Source organism: Piliocolobus tephrosceles, chromosome 12, assembly GCF_002776525.5.
Source record: "Piliocolobus tephrosceles isolate RC106 chromosome 12, ASM277652v3, whole genome shotgun sequence".
NCBI lineage: Eukaryota > Metazoa > Chordata > Mammalia > Primates > Cercopithecidae > Piliocolobus > Piliocolobus tephrosceles.
This window is the reverse complement of record NC_045445.1, coordinates 10,266,888-10,274,589: the sequence shown is the minus strand read 5'-3', so window position 1 is coordinate 10,274,589 and position 7,702 is coordinate 10,266,888. Positions and strand designations below refer to the sequence as shown.

The 7,702-nt window shown below is 34.0% G+C and overlaps 1 pseudogene; it reads left to right on the top strand.

Annotated features, from left to right (window-relative positions):
- The first annotated feature begins 269 nt into the window (after nucleotides 1–269).
- On the top strand, nucleotides 270–864 carry LOC111536361 (annotated as a pseudogene).
- Nucleotides 865–7,702: the final 6,838 nt, after the last annotated feature.

The following is a 7,702-nucleotide window of genomic DNA, read 5'->3' as shown; positions in this document are numbered from 1 at the left end:
TAAAAGAATTATCTATTGCACTTGATATCATTGCCATCTTTTGATACTCACCTACTCTCTTATCAAAGAACTTAATCTTTCCTTCCAGTGAAATTTCCTCCATTAAGTCTTAAAAACCCAGTTCCAGCTAAGTCTGTTGGCCACAAGCTCAATGTATTACTTCATTAAAGTGCAGTTCAACCTAATGAGGTTCACTGGCAAGTCATCAGTGAGGAACTCCTGTTCTATCCTAGCAGCAGTGATAATTACTTACTTTACTATCTGCTCTGATGGTCTGTCATGATATTTGGAAAACGTATAAGAAAGTAGAGGTTTCTTTCTGGATGGTCCAGGAAGTGGACCTGTCCAAGGACATTTGGCACTGGGAAGCCCTGAAGCCTGAGGAAAGATATTTTATATCCTATATTCTGGCTTTCTTTGCAGCATGTGATGGGATAGTAGATGAAAACTTGGTGGAACAATTGTTCAAGAAATTCAGATTACAGAAACCTTCTGTTTCTATGGCTTCCAAATTGCTATAGAAAACATACATTCTGACATAAATAGTCTCCTTATTGATACACATTAAAGATAACAAAGAAAGGGAATTTCTCTTCAATGCCATTGAAACAATGCCTGTGTCAAGAAGAAGGCAGTTTGGGTCTTGTATTGGATTGGGAACAAAGACGTTACCCATGGAGAACGTGTTGCAGCGTTTGCCCTAGAGAAAGCACCTGCTTTTCTGGTTCTTTTGCACTGATATTCTGGCTCAAGAAATGAGGACTGATGCCTGGCCTCACATTTTCCAATGAACTTATTAGCAGTGATGAGGGTTTACACTGTTACTTTGCTTGCCTGAAAGTGTGTTTTAAAGTTAGTCAGTAATGCTTTCTTAAGTAAAAAATATTTGGGCAATGACTTAGAGAATGTGAGAGAGTCAACAATTTGAATAATATCTAAGGGAGGAAGAGTGTTTTTAACAGAGAGAACACCAAGTGCTGTCTCGAGACAAAGGTTTGTTTGACTGGTCATTTCAATAAATAGCAAGAAGGCTATTGTGTCTTATGCTGAGTGAGGATGAAGTGGAAAACTGTAAGGGATATGGACAATGAAAAATTTATGGCAAAATTCTAAGGGCCTTAAAAGCTATTATAAAAACTTTAGTTGTTTTATTGAGATGGGTAGCCAGAAGAGAAAGCTGAGCAGAAGAATTACATGAACATATGTTTATTTGTAAAAGATCACCTAGCTAATATGCTGAGAATAGACATTGGAGAGAGTTAAGTACAGAAGCAGGGTGACATTAGAGATGCTATTGCAATAATCCAAGAAAGAGAGGATAGTGTCTTGGTCTAGGCTGGTAACAGTGGAGATGATGATAAGGGGCCATATTATGTACATGATTTGAAGCCAGAGACAATAAAATTAGCTGATGAATTAGATGTGAGATACTAAAGAATGAATGAAATAAAATACGAATGCCTCCCAGGAGTTTGGACTGAATTATTAGAAGAACAGTATTGCAATTACTTGTAATAGCCAAGTTGGGGGAGGGATCTTACTGGGGAGGAAATTTCTAGGGTTTAATTCAAGATAGTAATTGGGTTCTCTCATCATTACCTTTACAGTGTAAAGGAAGATAATCATTAAATGATCTGTAAAACGTTTGTAAAATGAAACTGAATGTGCAGGAATTCACAAATGTATTAACAAGTTAGCCAATAAACAAGAATATGTGCCCTAGGCTTTGCTGTAATTCATGAATGCTAACTGATCCATATCATGAGCCAGAGTCAAATGATACATCTGGATATGATGAAAATAACAGAAAGATTAAACAAAAGGTTGAGACCATAACAAGCCCAGTAGAGTTTGTCATTGCCAACATATCATATCAAGAGACAGTTAAAAGAGAAAACCAAGAGTTCACAGTAGAAATGTTGCATATGATTGTATGAGCAGTGAAGCAGTAACAACAACAACATATGAAAGAATGATACAAAATTACAGTCCCAGCTTTGACCTTCAAGGATACTTTTGATGTGCCATAAAAATAATTTCAGGTGTTACACTTTAAGACACCTAAAATGGAGGTAAAATTCTGAGAATTAAAAAAAAGAAACAGAAAAATACAGGAAATCAGTACACTGAAGATGTATCTGCACTCTCATGTTAGTTGTGGCACCGTTCATGGTAGCCAAGATTTGATGGATTACTATTCGTCCAGAGAGTATCATCCTCTTCAGAAGCCTCATCTATCTGCTTCAGGTGGTAGAACATCGTGTTGAGGATTTGTACCATGAAAATTTCTAGAGACCATTGGTCTTGGCTGGGCAAATATTTTTTAAGACCTCAAAAGTACAGGAAATTAAAGCAAAACTGGACAAATGGGATCACATCAAGTTAAAAAGTGTCTGCAAAGGCAAGGAAACAATCAGCAAAATGAAGAGACAATGCACAGAATGGGAGAAAATATTTGCAAACAACACATCTGACAAATAATTAATTACCAGAACATATAAGGAACTCAAACAACTCATTACAAAAAAAAAAAAAGAAAACAAATCTGATTAAAAGTAGGTAAAAGATCTGAAGAAGCATTTATCAATAAAGAACATAGAAATGGTGAAAAGGTATATAAAAATGTTCAAGATCACTAATCATCAGATAAATGCTACAATGAGATATCATGTCACTCTAGTTAAAATGACTTTTATCACAAAGGCAACAACAGATGCTGGTGAGAATAGGGAGAAAAGGGAAACCTTGTACACTATTGGTGGGAATGTAAATTAGTACAACCACTATGGAGGACAATTTGGAGGTTCCTCAAAATAGTAAAAATAGAGCTATCATAGGATCCAGAAATCCCATTGCCGGGTATATACCCAAAAGAAAGGAAATCAGTATATTGAAAAGATACCTGCACTCCTGTGTTGGTTTCAGCACTGTTCAAAATAGTCAAGGTCTGAAAGCAACCAATGTCTCCATCAACAGATGAATGGATAAAGAAAATGTGGTACAGATACACAATGGAGTACTATTTAGCCACAGAAAAGAATGAGATCCAGTAATTTACAACAACATGGATGGCATTCGATATCATTATTCAAGTTAAATAAGCCAGGCACAGAAAGACAAACATTGGATGTTCTCAGTTATTTGTGGGATCTTAAAAATAAAAATCATTGAACTCATGGAGATAGAAAATAGAAGGATGGTTACCAGAGGCTGGGAAGAGTAGTGGGGGCTGTTAATGGGTACAAAAAAAATAGTTAGATAGGATGAAAAAGACTTACTATTTGATAGCACAACAGTGTGAGGACAGTCATTAATAGCTTAATTGTACATTTTAAATTAACTAAAAGTATGTCATTAGATTGTTTGTAACACAAAGGATAAATGCTTGAGGGTATGAATACTCAATCTTCCATGATGATAATGCACCGCATGGCTATATCAATACATCTTATATACCCCATAAACATATATACCTACTAGGTACCCATACAAATTATAAATAACAAATTTACAAAAAATTAAAAATTAAAAAATACATTCTCGAAATCATCAAAAGCTATTGACTGTTGCTACTGCTTATGGTGTGAAAAAGATCTTGGTGGTAAAATAAATAGGTTAACCTTTAAAAAATGAGGCAATAACAAATGCTGGAGAGGATGTGGAGAAAAGGGAATCCTCATATACTGTTAGCAGGAATGTAAATTAGTACAGCCACTATGGAGAACAATATGCAGGTTTCGCAAAAATCTAGAAATAAAACCATACGATTCACCAGTCCTATTGCTAGGTATATGACCAGATGAAATCAATATATTGAAAAGGTATCTGCACTCTCATGTTTGTTGCGGCACTATTCACAATAACTAAGATAATGAAAGCAAACTAAGCATTCACCGATGGATGAATGGATGAAGAAAATGTTATATATATACATATATATATATATGAACATCATTCAGCCATAAAATGATACATAAGCTGATAATAAAAATAATATAATCCTGTCATTTGCAAATACATGGACAGTACTGGCAGTCATTATGTTAAGTGAAATAAGTCTGGCACAGAAAGACAAATATTGCATGTTCTCATTCATACATAGGAGATTTAAAAAAACGAACTCATGGAGATAGAGGATGAAATAATGGTTACTGGAGCTGGGAAGAGTGGTAGGTAATGGAGGATAAAGGGTGGTTGGTTAATGGATACAAAGATACAGTTAGATAGAAGGAATAAGATATAATGTTTGGTAGCACAATAGGGTGACTATAGTTAACAATCATTTATTATACATTTAAAAATAAATAGAAAAATGGGATTGGAATGTATCTACCACAAATAAATGATAAATGTTTAAAGTGATGCGTATCTCAGTAACCCTGATTTGATATTACATATTGTATGACTGCATCAAAATATCCCATGTACCTTAAAAATATGTACAACTAATACAAATGCATAAATATAAAAGTTAATAATCAAGAAATAATATATCTTACCTCAAAGTGTTGTTGTAAGGCTTATGTGTTGAAAATGATAGCTATCATTTTTATATTTCTATTTAGCATAAAACTTGCAAATATTGCTGAGTTTAGTTATTTAACTTTGGAATAGGTACTGTAGTACAGCTCCGATAAGCAGATATTAACTGGAAAAGGCAAGAGTGTGTAGGTTAAGATGAATAAAAAAGCTAAAGTTAACCCCAAGGAAAACGAAAAAGGCTTCTGTTATTTGCACCCTTTCTTTCAGCATTAATCAAATATTATTTTTAATTCTGGTAGGATAAATAGCTTTAATATGTTGAATGGGGAGTCCGTGTGACTGTATGTGAGGATATTTGTGTATATCTTGAGTTCTAGTAAGTACCTGATGTTATCCACAATATTTTAGGCAAGTCACTTTATTTCTTAACCCCTATGAGTATCAATTTATTCAACAATGTAATTAACTGACCTAATTATTATCAGTTATCTAAGTTTCTTTTTTTTCTGAGACAGTTTCACTCCCTTGCCCAGGCTGAAGTGCAATGGTGCAACCTTGGCTCACTGCAGCCTCCACCTCCCAGGTTCAAGCAGTTCACATGCCTTAGCCTTGCGAGTAGTTGGGATTACAGACATGCACCACCATGCTTAGCTAATTCTTTTGTATTTCTAGTAGAGACAGGGTTTCTCTATGTTGATCAGGCTGGTCTTGACCTCCAGGCCTCAAGTGATTCACCTGTCTCAGTCTCCCACAGTGCTGGGACTACATACATGAGCCACCATGCCTGGCCAGTTATCCAAATATTGCTAAGATTTCTTCTTCTTCTAAACATTCCATGATGATATGATTTAAATGAATAGGGCCCAATGTGTCTTAGAATGACAGGATCACAGTTTTAAAAAACCTAAATGACTAGACTAGCACTATGTTTTTATTTCTCTGTTATTTCCTTTTTCTCTAGAGATGGTGACATGGATTCACCTTTGAGAGAAGGAAATATCTTTGTTCTAGGGTAAGAGAAAAAACTGAATGATCCTTTAAGTTTTGCAAAATTAAAACCATATCTCATTATAAAATGGAATGCCAAAGTATCTGGATAATACAGGAATAGCAGGGTAACATCTATGCAGCTCGTAAAACTAAATTTATTATATCTAATCTCAAGGATTTGGGACCAGGTTAGTAGAGTAGGTGAACCACAGTAAGACCTACAGGAAAATGTTGGCAGGCCCGGGGATAAGATGAGAAGAGGAACGTAAGATAACTTGGCTGGACTCTATGAGCAAAGATAGGTAACATACAGTTTTGGGCTAGTTTATGAAGAGTAATTTATTAGTGTTATACTCAGTTCTACAGTAGATATTGTTAAATATTATAATCTGGTCTGGTCTTAGCTATAACAGTGGTAAATTGAGACAAGGATTTATGCCCATACAAGTTTGAAGGCAGTAAAGAGGATAGCAATAGATACCAGAAGGAGTACCGTTATTAGGTAGCTTAAAAATTATATGTAAATTAAAATCAGATAAATTTCAACAAAGAAAAGATGAGAAATGAGTGAATTATTCCAAACACTTAAAGAAAATCTAATACTAATTCTTCAAAAACTTTTCCAAAAAATAGAACATGGAACACTTCTCATTCCATGAGGCCAATGTTATTTTGATACCAAAGTCAGATGAAGACCTCAAAAGAAAACTTGAGATTAATATCCCTTTTGAATATGTGTAACAAATCCTAAATTACATAGTAGCAAATTACATTCGGCAATAAATAAAAATAATTATATATAGTGACCAAGTAAGATTTAGCCCAGAAATTCAAGTTTGGTTGAATAGCCATAATTCAAACAGTGCAATACAGCATATTAAAAGAACAAAGAACAAGAATTATATCATCATTTCAACCGATGTAAAAAATGTATTTAATGATATCCATTTTTTATTAAAAAACCTCAACAAACTAGGAATAGAAAGAAACTTCCTCAACCTGACAAAGGGAATCTACAAAAAACTCAAATATAACATCACACCTAATGATGAAAGAATGAAAGTTTTTTCCCCTAAAAACAAGGAAAAAATGGAGATGTTTGTGTTCACCACTTCTATTAAAAATTGTACTGGAAATAATGGCCAGAAATATTTAAAAATATAAAATATCCGTATCAGAAAGTAATAATTGCAAATATCTTTCTATTTACATACGACATGAGCTGTGTACAAAAAATCCTTAGCAATCCAAAAAGAAACAGTTCAACCAGGTTGCAGAAAACAAGATTAATATAGAAAAATCAATGATATTTCTCTACACCAGTAAAAATATAAAAAATGAAATTAAGAAATAATTTTATTTACAATCAAATACCTAAAATAAACTTAACAAGAGAAGTGTAAGGCCTGTACACGGAAAACTATAAAACATCATTAAAATAAATTGAAGAGGGTAACTTTGAATAGAAAAATATTTCATGTTCGTGGGCCAGAAGATGTAATATTATTCACATGGCAATACTCTTCCAATGGATCTACACATTTAACACAATCCCTATCAAAACCCGAGCTGGTTTTTTTTTTTTTTTTTTTCCAGAAAATAAGCTGATCTTAAAAATCATATAAAAATGTAATCAATCCATAAAAGCCAAAAGAATCTTCAAAAAGAGTAATAAATATAGAGGACTCATACTTCCCCATTTCAAAAGTTATTATAAAACTACAGTAATCAAGATATTGCAGTACTGGCATAAGAAGGTTCAATACAGATATAGATATACAGATACATGTATATGTATATGTATATGTATACGTATATGTAACTGAATAGAATTTAAAGTCCAGAAATAAACTGTCACATTTATAGTAAACTGATTTTTAATAATAATGCCAAGATAATTTAATGGAAAAATATTATCTTCAATAAATAACAAGTGAATATCCACATGCAAAGAATGAATTCATACCTTTACCTCAAACCATATAAAAAATAACTCAAGACCAGGTGCAGTGGCTCGCGCCGGTAATCCCAGCATTTTGGGAGACCGATGTGGATGGATCACTTGAGGTCAGGAGTTCAAGACCAGCCTGGCCAACATAGCGAAACCCTACCTCTACTAAAAATACAAAAAAATAGTGAGGTGTAGTGGCGGGTGCCTGTGATCCCAGGCTGAGGCAGGGCGCCTGTGATACTTGGGAGGCTGAGGCAGGAGAATTGCTTGAATCTGGCA